General features: G+C 41.7%; 1 long non-coding RNA gene across 1 annotated transcript; it reads left to right on the plus strand.

Annotated features, from left to right (window-relative positions):
• The first annotated feature begins 7,225 nt into the window (after window positions 1-7,225).
• Window positions 7,226-12,778, plus strand: LOC121390091. The gene is made up of 3 exons (XR_005960164.1): window positions 7,226-7,312; window positions 12,223-12,308; window positions 12,722-12,778. It is a non-coding gene; the product is annotated as an uncharacterized LOC121390091 (long non-coding RNA).
• Window positions 12,779-14,993: the final 2,215 nt, after the last annotated feature.

The following is a 14,993-nucleotide window of genomic DNA, read 5'->3' on the forward strand; positions in this document are numbered from 1 at the left end:
TGTAGACTTCGACTTGTTTTGTTTAACGTCACCACTAGAGCACAATGACTAATTATCCATCGGCTATTAGATGTCAAAAATTGGGTAATTCTGAAATCCTTACACATAGTCTTCAGTTAAATTGTGTATTATTTAATGCCACCAATAACTTGGCAATAAAGCACATTAGTAATTAATTATCAGCTATTGCATGTTACCGGCCTCGGTGGTGTCGTGGTTAAGCCATCGGACGTAAAACTGGTAGGTACAGGGTTCGCAGCCAGGTACCGGATCCCACGAGTTTTAATGACTATACCCTCTTCTTTCTCTCACTAACCACTAATAACTAGAAACTAACCCTCTGTCCTGAACAGACAGCCCAGATAGCCGAGGTCTTGAACCTTAATTGGATATAAGCACAAAAATACGTTGAACTAAAATATTGTATGTTGAACATTTGATCCTTCGTACTGGTAGTATCTTTTATATGTACTTTCATACAGACAGGACAGCACATACAACACACCACGGCCTTTTATATACGAGTCACTGGTTGCGACGAGACCAAGCCCAATGGGTGCACCGCTGGGGTTTCGACCCTACGACCCATGCGTTGTATCGACTAAACCAGACACCTGTGCCCAGTTTAAACTATCACTGCTGAGAAAGGGAACTCTAGTAACGTGCCCATACCCAATGAAGGTTCAGGCACGCCCACCTCGGACTTAACCTCTGACATCGCCAGTGACCACATCATGGACTGTAGGGGATGACTGTTGGGGAAAAGAGATGCACAATCGAGAGATTTAAGGCGACACTGTTGCCGTCGATTAACTGTCTCGCCTGCCAACCTGTACTGTCAGGTTTGAGTCGTGCACGTACGTCTTCATGATTGCCAAAATACCCTTTGACTCTTTTTATGCAGAGATACGTGTTTATACGTATTAAATGTTTTGTCACGTAGTTACCGACATATGTTTACTGTCTTAGTACTGTCAAATGTTTACTGTCACACGTTTACTGTCGCGTTTACTATCATGTTTATTGGCGTGTTCCCTGTCACATCAGAGTTTTACTGTCATATATTTGCGTTCGTGTATACTATAATAAGTTTACTGTCACATCTACTATTTACTATGTGTGTTACCGCCATGTGTCTACTGTCACCTATAGTCATGTGTGTACTCTTCACTTCACTCGGACACGGTCTGTCTGTACTCTACACTTCACTCAGACACGGTCTGTCTGTACTCTACACTTCACTCAGACACGGTCTGTCTGCTACTTCTGTCACCGCCACGTTCTCGAACCAGTTCAGTCAGAAACGAAATAGTGGCATTTCTTCCTTGCTGCAAAACTAAATAAAAATAAATACATAATAATAAAGAAATCTCCCAAGTATATACTTGATAGGAGGAGAGATATGATCATGATCATGATCATTATTATTATCATCTTCTACATCATCACTTTCATAATTACCATTATCATCCTTCTCATCATTATCACAACAACCATCATCCTCACCATCATCACTACCATCATCATAACCATCTACTTCTTCATCATCATCATCATCACTTTCATAATTACCATCATCACCAAAACCACAACCATAATAATAATCACCACAACAATCATCATCATAATCAGTATTTTTAATGTTGCTAAAAAAAAAAAAGTCACACAGACGACTGATCACCACTATCATCACCGTCACCACCTCCATCACCATCATCATCACCATCACCATCATCACCATCATCACCATCATCATCACCATCATCACTACCATCACCACCATCATCATCACCATCACCGCCATCACCATCATCACCACCACCATCACCATCATAAGACGCTGTTGCAGTTTGTTGTTTTTTTAAATGGGGTGGGGCATGACATTAATGTAATTGTGTTTGGAGACATTGATTACATACCAGTTATCACCTGCCAGGTCCTGGTGGAGAAACGAGTGGGTATCGTCCAGACTCAGATACCTGGACTAGTGACGTTGCGTACTGTAACAAACACACACCACGTGACGTTACTAACACTAGTGACGTTCCAAACATACAACACGTGATAGTGACGTTACAAATACAACATGTGACTAGTGACGTTATCCACCTAAATTACGTAATTAGTGACGTTACATACATACAACATGTGACTAGTGACGTTATCAATCTACAACAGGTAACTATTGACGTTACAGACCTACAGGTAATTAGTGACGTTATCAACCTAGAAACACGTGACTAGTGACGTTAGAAACCTACTACACACGATTAATGACGTTATAAACACACAACATGTAAGTAGTGACGTTAGAAACCTACAATACATAACTAGTGACGTTAAAAAACTACAATAGTAACTAGTGACGTTACAAGCCTTCAAACACGTGACTAGTGACATAAACTCCTTGCTGATATACCAGTTAGATACAAGAGTGTTTCAGATCTTACTGTCAAAACAGTTGATTGAAAAGGTATTGAGAATCCGTCATCAACAAAATACTCTTCCCTTCCGTTCAGCCTCGATTTCGCGGTTTCATAATCACTAACACAGAAACGTCACAACGTTGTCAGCAATACAGGAATAGTTACATTTACAAGCTGAAGTGCACTTCTCTTACCAGGAATGGAACACGACCTGGCCACAGCTTCTGCTATAGGAAACTATGAAGTTATTACAGACTGGATGTGCATTTACCAGGAATGGAACAAGACATGACCACAGCTTCTTCTATAGGGAACTGTGGAGGTGTTAGAGACTGGGGGTGCACTTACCAGGAATGGAACAAGACATGACCACAGCTTCTGCTATAGGGAACTGTGGAGGTCTTAGTGACTGGGGGTGCACTTACCAGGAATGGAACAAGACATGACCACAGCTTCTTCTATAGGGAACTGTGGAGGTGTTAGAGACTGGGGGTGCACTTACCGGGAATGGAACAAGACATGGCCACAGCTTCTGCTATAGGGAACTGTGGAGGTGTTAGAGACTGGGGATGCACTTACCAGGAATGGAACAAGACATGACCACAGCTTCTTCTATAGGGAACTGTGGAGGTGTTAGAGACTGGGGGTGCACTTACCAGGAATGGAACAAGACATGACCACAGCTTCTTCTATAGGAAACTGCGGAGGTGTTAGAGACTGGGGGTGCACTTACCGGGAATGGAACAAGACATGACCACAGCTTCTTCTATAGGAAACTGCGGAGGTGTTAGAGACTGGGGGCGCACTTACCAGGAATGGAACAAGACATGACCACAGCTTCTTCTATAGGGAACTGCGGAGGTGTTAGAGACTGGGGGTGCACTTACCGGGAATGGAACAAGACATGACCACAGCTTCTTCTATAGGGAACTGTGGAGGTGTTAGAGACTGGGGGTGCACTTACCGGGAATGGAACAAGACATGACCACAGCTTCTTCTATAGGGAACTGTGGAGGTGTTAGAGACTGGGGATGCACTTACCAGGGATGGAACAAGACATGACCACAGCTTCTTCTATAGGGAACTGTGGAGGTGTTAGAGACTGGGGATGCACTTACCAGGGATGGAACAAGACATGACCACAGCTTCTTCTATAGGGAACTGTGGAGGTGTTAGAGACTGGGGATGCACTTACCAGGAATGGAACAAGACATGACCACAGCTTCTTCTATAGGGAACTGTGGAGGTGTTAGAGACTTATGGTGCATTTACCAGAAATGGAGCAAGACATGACCACAGCTTCTTCTATAGGGAACTGTGGAGGTGTTAGAGACTGGGGGTGCACTTACCAGGAATGGAACAAGACATGACCACAGCTTCTTCTATAGGGAACTGTGGAGGTGTTAGAGACTGGGGGTGCACTTACCAGGAATGGAACAAGACATGACCACAGCTTCTTCTATAGGGAACTGTGGAGGTGTTAGAGACTGGGGGTGCACTTACCAGGAATGGAACAAGACATGACCACAGCTTCTTCTATAGGGAACTGTGGAGGTGTTAGAGACTGGGGGTGCACTTACCAGGAATGGAACAAGACATGACCACAGCTTCTTCTATAGGGAACTGTGGAGGTGTTAGAGACTGGGGGTGCACTTACCAGGAATGGAACAAGACATGACCACAGCTTCTTCTATAGGGAACTGTGGAGGTGTTAGAGACTGGGGGTGCACTTACCGGGAATGGAACAAGACATGACCACAGCTTCTTCTATAGGAAACTGCGGAGGTGTTAGAGACTGGGGGTGCACTTACCGGGAATGGAACAAGACATGACCACAGCTTCTTCTATAGGGAACTGTGGAGGTATTAGAGATTGGGGGTGCACTTACCAGGAATGGAACAAGACATGACCACAGCTTCTTCTATAGGGAACTGTGGAGGTGTTAGAGACTGGGGGTGCACTTACCAGGAATGGAACAAGACATGACCACAGCTTCTTCTATAGGGAACTGTGGAGGTGTTAGAGACTGGGGGTGCACTTACCAGGAATGGAACAAGACATGACCACAGCTTCTTCTATATGGAACTGTGGAGGTGTTAGAGACTGGGGGTGCACTTACCAGGAATGGAACAAGACATGACCACAGCTTCTTCTATAGGGAACTGTGGAGGTGTTAGAGACTGGGGGTGCACTTACCAGGAATGGAACAAGACATGACCACAGCTTCTTCTATAGGGAACTGTGGAGGTGTTAGAGACTGGGGGTGCACTTACCAGGAATGGAACAAGACATGACCACAGCTTCTTCTATAGGGAACTGTGGAGGTGTTAGAGACTGGGGGTGCACTTACCAGGAATGGAACAAGACATGACCACAGCTTCTTCTATAGGGAACTGTGGAGGTGTTAGAGACTGGGGGTGCACTTACCAGGAATGGAACAAGACATGACCACAGCTTCTTCTATAGGGAACTGTGGAGGTGTTAGAGACTGGGGGTGCACTTACCGGGAATGGAACAAGACATGACCACAGCTTCTTCTATAGGGAACTGTGGAGGTATTAGAGATTGGGGATGCACTTACCAGGAATGGAACAAGACATGACCACAGCTTCTTCTATAAGGAACTGTGGAGGTGTTAGAGACTGGGGGTGCACTTACCGGGAATGGAACAAGACATGACCACAGCTTCTTCTATAGGAAACTGCGGAGGTGTTAGAGACTGGGGGTGCACTTACCGGGAATGGAACAAGACATGACCACAGCTTCTGCTATAGGGAACTGTGGAGGTGTTAGAGACTGGGGGTGCACTTACCGGGAATGGAACAAGACATGACCACAGCTTCTTCTATAGGGAACTGTGGAGGTGTTAGAGACTGGGGGTGCACTTACCGGGAATGGAACAAGACATGGCCACAGCTTCTTCTATAGGGAACTGTGGAGGTGTTAGAGACTGGGGGTGCACTTACCGGGAATGGAACAAGACATGACCACAGCTTCTTCTATAGGGAACTGTGGAGGTGTTAGAGACTGGGGGTGCACTTACCAGGAATGGAACAAGACATGACCACAGCTTCTTCTATAGGGAACTGTGGAGGTGTTAGAGACTGGGGTGCACTTACCAGGAATGGAACAAGACATGACCACAGCTTCTTCTATAGGGAACTGTGGAGGTGTTAGAGACTCGGGGTGCACTTACCAGGAATGGAACAAGACATGACCACAGCTTCTTCTATAGGGAACTGTGGAGTATTAGAGACTGGGGGTGCACTAACCAGGGATGGAACAAGACATGACCACAGCTTCTTCTATAGGGAACTGTGGAGGTATTAGAGATTGGGGATGCACTTACCAGGAATGGAACAAGACATGACCACAGCTTCTTCTATAGGGAACTGCGGAGGTGTTAGAGACTGGGGGTGCACTTACCAGGAATGGAACAAGACATGACCACAGCTTCTTCTATAGGGAACTGTGGAGGTGTTAGAGACTGGGGGGTGCACTTACCGGGAATGGAACAAGACATGGCCACAACGTCTTCTATAAGGAACTGTGGAGGTGTTAGAGACTGGGGATGCCCTTACCAGATTATTGCATGTTATAAGTTATTTGTATTATTCACAAATACATGTCTAAAATCATGTTAAATATGATTGTAATTGCTTGACATTGAAGATGAAACAAACCCTCGTTACATACAACAGTCAGTACAGCGGCTTCCACCCCTGTCTGGTCACGTTGGGCACTTGTAAGACTATAGGGAACATTAAAGATGAAACAAACCCTCGTTACATACAACCGTCAGTACAGCGGCTTCCACCCCTGTCTGGTCACGTTGGGCACCTGTAAGACTCGAGGACTGGTACACACCCTCTCACCCCCACCCCTCTGGATCCGCTATTCTGTCCCACCTCCATCATGCCAACATAGGCAAGTCCCTTCGCTCCGCCTCCTTTGAAGACAATACTTTCAAAATGGTATTCATATCGCTTCATGTGTGTGATTTGTTCTGAATGATCTTCCATGTTAGCTTCTGTCCACCGCTGTGATACCTCCACACCCACCCCACCCCAGCCAGCAATGACGGTAATAAGGACACGTGTTTTGTTTGTCCTAATGTTAAATCAGCGTGACGTAATGGGTCTGTTACGATTAGCATTGATTTCGGTTGTTAGGTGTCGTTTAATGATGTCATCTCGTTGTTAACCTGTACACTGAGGACACGTGCAAAGCCACATTGATGAGTGATTCATCAATTTGTTTAGTGTGCTGTATAAAGGACAATGACTTGATTAACATTTGAGAGGACTTGTGCCTTTAATGATAAAAAATATGCCGCTTTCCATGATAATGATGTATACGGTCAGAAATGTTTTTAGAAATAGAGACAGTGCAGATTAGTCCGGTAGTTACTATGGCAGCCACTTTTCAAAATGGTTGCCATGGTTGTCATGGAACCCGGTGTCGGTATATGCATTCAGCATATTTATTATTATTTACACAATTAATTACGCTGATTAATAGATATTACTATTACACATCTTGCAGGGTTGCTGCTTCGTGAAAATTTCAGGGGTAGGTCCAGAATATAAGCCCAGGTTATTTTTATATAACATTTAATAGTAAATATAATGTCATAAATGAGTAAAAGAGCCCCATGATCCTTAACTATAAGTTTTATCCTGCGAGTCAGATCAAGAATACAGATAATTTATCTGGGATGTCAACAAAGGTCTGCCACATGTACGTTCTCATTACGTCAGTGTTGTCATGACAACAGCACGGCAGATAGCACGTGGGTCGGACTGACTATATGACGAGAGGTGATTCCAAACAAAACATGGATATCACATCAACCACACTGGCGCTGTTGTGTCTCGTCGCACCAGGTAGCTAGGGACGGGGAGGGGTGAGGTGAGGTGGGGTGGTGTTAAAGAGGGGAGGAGAGTGTTGGAAGGTCAAATGGGAATTGTAAATTTAGTCATGTTTTACCATTAATTATTTAATTATTTCTAATTCATATTACTATTTATTATTTGTTTATATTTTATTTATTTATTATTATTTATTTATTTATTTATTTGTTCGTTCTTTCGTTTCTTCGTTTCATCGTTTCTTCCTTCCTTCCATCCGTCCTTTCTTTATCCACATATGGCTAATGTTAAACATGCCTTGTTATATTACTGTATGTGTCAAAACAAGTTAACATATTTTACACTATATTTGCCTTCTTCCACTGTATATAATAAAACAATATAGATGTTTTACGACACCTCAGTACAAAACTATATCGGCTGTTGGGTGTCACACAATGGTAAATATAACAAACTTCCCCTCTATCAACCACTAACTACATACGACTAGAACATGGGCGTTTTCAGTACAAAACTATATCGGCTGTTAGGTGCCACACAATGATAAATATAAAACTCTTCCCCTCTATCAACCACTAACTACATACGACTAGAACACTGGCGTTTTCAGTACAAAACTATATCGGCTGTTGGTTGCCACACAATGGTAAATATAAAACTCTTCCCCTCTATCAACCACTAACTACATACGACTAGAACATGGGCGTTTTCAGTACAAAACTATATCGGCTGTTAGGTGCCACACAATGGTAAATATAAAACTCTTCCCCTCTATCAACCACTAACTACATACGACTAGAACATGGGCGTTTTCAGTACAAAACTATATCGGCTGTTGGGTGCCACACAATGGTAAATATAAAACTCCTCCCCTCTATCAACCACTAACTACATACGACTAGAACATGGGCGTTTTGAGTAAAAAACTATATCGGCTGTTGGGTGCCACACAGTGGTAAATATAAAACCCTTCCCCTCTATCAGCCACTAACTACATACGACTAGAACATGGGCGTTTTCAGTACAAAACTATATCGGCTGTTGGATGCCACACAATGGTAAATATAAAACGCTTCCCCTCTATCAACCACTAACTACATACGACTAGAACATGGGCGTCTTCGGTACAAAACTATATCGGCTGTTGGATGCCACACAATGGTAAATATAAAACTATTCCCCTCTATCAACCACTAACTACATACGACTAGAACATGGGCGTCTTCGGTACAAAACTATATCGGCTGTTGGATGCCACACAATGGTAAATATAAAACTATTCCCCTCTATCAACCACTAACTACATACGACTAGAACATGGGCGTCTTCGGTACAAAACTATATCGGCTGTTGGATGCCACACAATGGTAAATATAAAACTATTCCCCTCTATCAACCACTAACTACATACGACTAGAACATGGGCGTTTTCGGTACAAAACTATATCGGCTGTTGGGTGTCACACAATGGTAAATATAAAACCCTTCCCCTCTATCAACCACTAACTACATACGACTAGAACACGGGCGTTTTCAGTACAAAACTATATCGGCTGTTGGGTGTCACACAATGGTAAATTTAAAACTCTTCCCCTCTATCAACCACTAACTACATACGACTAGAACTCGGGCGTTTTCAGTACAAAACTATACCGGCTGTTGGGTGTCACACAATGGTAAATATAAAACTCATCCCCTCTATCAACCACTAACTACATACGACTAGAACATGGGCGTTTTCAGTACAAAACTATATCGGCTGTTGGATGCCACACAATGATAAATATAAAACTCTTCCCCTCTATCAACCACTAACTACATACGACTAGAACATGGGCGTTTTCAGTACAAAACTATATCGGCTGTTGGATGCCACACAATGGTAAATATAAAACCCTTCCCCTCTATCAACCACTAACTACATACGACTAGAACATGGGCGTTTTCGGTACAAAACTATATCGGCTGTTGGGTGTCACACAATGGTAAATATAAAACTCTTCCCCTCTATCAACCACTAACTACATACGACTAGAACATGGGCGTTTTCAATACAAAACTATATCGGCTGTTGGATGCCACACAATGGTAAATAAAAAACGCTTCCCCTCTATCAACCACTAACTACATACGACTAGAACACGGGCGTTTTCAGGTTTTAGGGCGGGATTTAGCTCAGTCGGGTGAGCGCTCACATGAGGTGCTTGCGTCGCAGGATCGAACCTCCTTGGTGGATCTATTCAACTGATTGTTTTTTTTTTCTCGTTCCAACTAGTGACCAAAACTGGTTAAAGGCCGTTATATGTGCGTTCCTGGCTGTTGGAAAGGATATAAAAGATCCCTTGCTGCATTAGAAAAATGTAGCGGGTTTCCTCTGATGACTACGTGTCACAATTACCAAATGTTTAACACCCAATAGACGATGACTAATTAATTAATGTGCTCTAGTCGTGTCGTTAAACAAAACAAACTTTAACTCTTTTGTTTCAGGGTTCGTGTCGTGCCATGGACGTATAGTTTAGACTGATATATTAAAGGTGCAATGGCATAGTATAGTATAGTACTTAGTATACATGTATTTTCTTTTCCAGTGTTTCAGTGTATTGCTGAGGGCCTAGTGGAAGAATAGCTTGTGCTAAACCTGTCACCCTCATTAAATAAAGTTATTATAATTATATTATTATTATTATTATTATTATTATTATTATTATAGTTACAAGACGTAGGACCGTGTTGCGCTAATCGCCTAGTTGTATATTTATTTGTGATTAATCACTACACGTTAATCGACGTCACGTGTAACCTTTGTATTAATAACTCGGGAGTATCGAAATTGCTATATTCTCTGTGTCGTGTAAACAATCGCGTTCAGTACGAATAGATTTCTGTATTATCAAATCGTTACCAAGCTTGCGGAATCAGCAACACAGTCTGGCAAGTTGACTGTTAGAAGCTAAACAGAGCGTTATAGACAGATGAGTGGCACAAAGACAGCAAACTTGTCGACAATGTACGTACGCCTGGCGCAATGTTACAGAATGTACGCCTCGACTGCTTTTCTACTAGTAAATTAAAACTACATTCCCTGGAATATTTTTATTATTTAAGCATATAGAACAGAAAATCCAATCAAAAACAAAGCCAGTATTTTGAAAGTGGGACACTTTTGACGGACTCGTACCGATCTCAGTTTTCATTGGCTTATCACAAGTATAGAATTCCTCAACAAGAGATCACGTGACATTTCGCAATTTTTGAACAAATTTAACTGTCTTGATTGAGGGGTCGTCTCATATCTCCAAAACATATTTATATCCATATAGGTATGGTAAAACGCCTTTCCAAGGGTCGGTGAGTTGGGGATTTGCCTTGAAATTTTGACAGTGGCCAGCTGTTGGCATACGCGTTACATGTAAGGGGGTGTTACTAATTACGTAACGCTCTAGGGGAAGAGAGTACGGTGTTCGATTTACGTAACATTTTTCAAGACTATATGTTATTTTTATTAATTACTTAGACCTAAAAAGGTGTTTTTTTGGAAATGCGCGGTCAGTCTAGGATCGATCCCCATCGGCGGGTATACAAAAAGACCATGGTATGTGATATCCTGTCTGTGGGATGGTACATATAAACGATACCTTGCTAAAAAAAATGTAGCGGGTTTCGAAGGCGCGTGTGCAGGGTTATAGACTGTGTTGAGCGAAGTTTATATGGGGGCTTGCCCCCAAAAATACATTTCAATTTTTTTAAGCTTGGGCAAGTAAGGGTTTCGACCTCCAATACCCTCCCCCTGCACATGCACCCGATTCCTCTCTAAGATTATATATCAAAATTACCAAATGTTAGACATCCAACAGCAGATGGAAGGAAGGATAGGATATGTTTTATTTAACGACGCACTCAACGCATTTTATTACGGTTGTATGGGGTCGGATGATTATTAAATCAATATGCTTTATATTAGATGTCGTTAAACAACACCCCCCCCCCCCCCCCCCCCCAACTTTACCCTTTCCAAACGAAATAATATTTATTTGAATTTGTCGATTTTAACACGTAAAATTAAGAAGTGAAAACGTTCATTGTCTACTTTAGTATATTTTATTTTTAAAATATATACATGATTAATGTGTTACTAGTATACAAACTAAATTTTGAAAGTTCTACTAACACTTTATAAAATATCAATTCTGAAATAGGAAGGCACGTTGTCAAGATCAAACCGGTTTTAACTAAAGACTCTAGTACCGTATCCTCAACCGAACGTTCTTCGTATAGCGCAAGATTTCTCTTTTAATTTTTTGAGACAAACCCTACAATTTGAAATCGGCAAACGCACGTGTTAACTGAAACTGACAACAGGCTGTCGTTTGTGCTTTGCCGAGCTATGGCGGCACAGGCGACGAATCAAGCATATACGTTTGACGATATCCGTTCATAGCGAACACACACGACTTTTTAAAAAGTGCATTTGAGCTTGTATTTAACATTTGTACATGATGTTATAATATGGTAAGCAGAGAATGTAACTTTAAAGTACTTGGTTGTAAATTTTATAGTTGAAGGTTTAATGTTTACATTTCAAAGAAAACATTTGTAAATAATTTTTGAAGGAAGCCAACATTTTGCAACTTTGACATTGCACTTTTAAGATTTTGTCATTCCAGAACACAGTGTATTTTGTTAATTCAAAAAATAATTTCATAACAGGTACCAAGGTAATTAAAAATACCTATCAGCCCTTTGAAAGGTCAGGGTTTGTATAAAAGATTTTGTGAATAGTTTATCTTTATTTAACGCTGTTGTAGATGTTTTAGAAGGTTCATCTTTATTTAATGCTGTTGTAGATTTTGTGAATAGTTCGTCTTTATTTAACGCTGTTGTAGATTTTGTGAATAGTTCATGTTTATTTAACGTTATTGTAGGTTTGTCCCTGAAGTGTCCGTCGTGTGATCAGGTTGACAACATCCACGAGTGCACGCAGGTCAAACAATGTCACAGCACTGAGCAGGTACAGTGAGAGAGAGAGAGAGAGAGAGAGAGAGAGAGAGAGAGAGAGAGAGAGAGAGAGAGAGAGAGAGAGAGAGAGAGAGAGAGAGAGAGAGAGAGAGAGAGAAAGAAAGAGAGAGAGAGATAGAGAGAAAGAGAGAGCAAGAAAGAAAGAGAAATATAGAGAAAGAGAGAAAAAGAGACACACAGACGGAAAGGGAGAGAGAGGGGAAGAAAGGATGGGCAGTAGAGAGACAGTGGCAGAGAGAGAGAGAGAGAGAGAGAGAGAGAGAGAGAGAGAGAGAGAGAGAGAGAGAGAGGGGGGGGGAGGGAGGGAGAGAGGGAGGGAGGAAGAAATAGAAGAGAGAGAATTGGGAGTGAAGGAGTATATGTAGTATGTGTGTCTTGTGAACGTCTACTTTACTCTTTTCTCAGATGTGTCTGGTGACCTTGAACCGGTGGAGAGTGACCTCCAGGTGTTCAACAGTTAACGTGAGTAAGATATGTCTATGTCAAAGTGTTCAACAGTTAACGTGAGTAAGATATGTCTATGTCAATGTGTTCAACAGTTAACGTGAGTAAGATATATCTATGTCAGTGTGTTCAACAGTTAACGTGAGTGAGATATGTCTATGTCAAAGTGTTCAACAGTTAACGTGAGTAAGATATGTCTATTTCAAAGTGTTCAACAGTTAACGTGAGTGAGATATGTCTATGTGAATGTGTTCAACAGTTAACGTGAGTAAGATATGTCTATGTCAATGTGTTCAACAGTTAACGTGAGCGAGATATGTCAATGTCAAAGTGTTCAACAGTTAACGTGAGCGAGATATGTCTATGTCAATGTGTTCAACAGTTAACGTGAGTGAGATATGTCTATGTCAAAGTGTTCAACAGTTAACGTGAGTAAGATATGTCTATGTCAAAGTGTTCAACAGTTAACGTGAGTAAGATATGTCTATGTCAAAGTGTTCAACAGTTAACGTGAGTGAGATATGTCAATGTGTTCAACAGTTAACGTGAGTAAAATATGTCTATGTCAATGTGTTCAACAGTTAACGTGAGTAAGATATGTCTATGTCAAACTGTTCAACAGTTAACGTGAGTAAGATATGTCTATGACAATGTGTTCAACAGTTAACGTGAGTAAGATATGTCTATGTCAATGTGTTCAACAGTTAACGTGAGTAAGATATGTCTATGTCAATGTATTCAACAGTTAACGTGAGTAAGATATGTCTTTATCAATGTGTTCAACAGTTAACGTGAGTAAGATATGTCTATGTCAATGTGTTCAACAGTTAATGTGAGTAAGATACGTCTGTGACAATGTGTTCAACAGTTAACGTGAGTGAGATATGTCTATGTCAAAGTGTTCAACAGTTAACGTGAGTAAGATATGTCTATGTCAATGTGTTCAACAGTTAACGTGAGTTAGATATGACTATGTCAAGATGTTCGACAGTTCAAGCAAGGTGTGCCTATGCCTTAAACGATTATCTCCCTTTTAGAAATGTCGAAATGCACGCATGTTTGTTTGGGGTAGATCAGGCTCGGTGGCGCAGTGGTTAAGCCATCGGTCTACAGGCTGGTAGATACAGGGATCGCAGCCCGGTACCGGCTCCAACCCAGCGCGAGTTCTCAAGGTCTCAATGGGTACGTGTAAGGCCACTAGACCCGCTTCTCTGTCACTAACCACTAACAAACTAACAACTAACTCACTGTCCTGGACAGACAATTAAACGAAAATGCCCGAATTTGGATAACACCATTTATTCATATTAATATTACTACCAAACAGCTATATAGGTTTGAAAACGAATCACTACGCGTTTTCATATGAATTACAGCTAATGTTAAGGGCAGAATGATGGAGTTACATGGTAAAAAGGTGTGAAGTTAGCACATTTTGCCCTTATTTGAGGTTTTGCTTCAGCACTACAGGGGCAGTTGTACGCCCCTGCCCCCGTGTCTCGTACGCTTATGTACGCTACCTCCATGTACGCCCCTGCCCTCGTGTCTCGTACGCTTATGTACGCTACCTCCATGTACGCCCCTGCCCTCGTGTCTCGTACGCTTATGTACGCTACCTCCATGTACGCCCCTGCCCTCGTGTCTCGTACGCTTATGTACGCTACCTCCATGTACGCCCCTGCCCTCGTGTCTCGTACGCTTATGTACGCTACCTCCATGTGCTCGTTGTGTGTGTAATACGGAACAAAGGAACCTGTATGTGAATGGAATCGTATACAGGAATATTGTTGCCATAATGCAATATATGTTGTATGTCTTATAAGTTAGGTTAACGCTAACACGCACTTAGAAACCTCTGAGGAGTTGGGGAGGGAATGTGGAAATGGGCTACCTTACTTCCGTAAACGACCGATACCATTATGAAGCTCACAGCATTTCAATTAGAGCTTCATTCCATTCAGAATATCCGATACTGCGAAACTCAAGGCAATAGTTTCACATTGAGCCAGTTCCCTGGTGTAGTGAATGGACTGTCAAGCTTCACAATACTACACACAATAAAATAATTATATTTTCTAATATTTAAACTTTGAAAAATCTACTTTAAACTTGGAAAAATCAACTTTAATCTTGGTTAAAATCAACTTTAAATTTGGAAAAAAATCAACTTTAATCTTGGAAAGATCAACATATAATCTTGAAAAGATCAACATATAATCTTGGAAAAATCAAC

Source organism: Gigantopelta aegis, chromosome 15, assembly GCF_016097555.1.
Source record: "Gigantopelta aegis isolate Gae_Host chromosome 15, Gae_host_genome, whole genome shotgun sequence".
In the NCBI taxonomy this organism is placed as follows: Eukaryota; Metazoa; Mollusca; class Gastropoda; order Neomphalida; family Peltospiridae; genus Gigantopelta; species Gigantopelta aegis.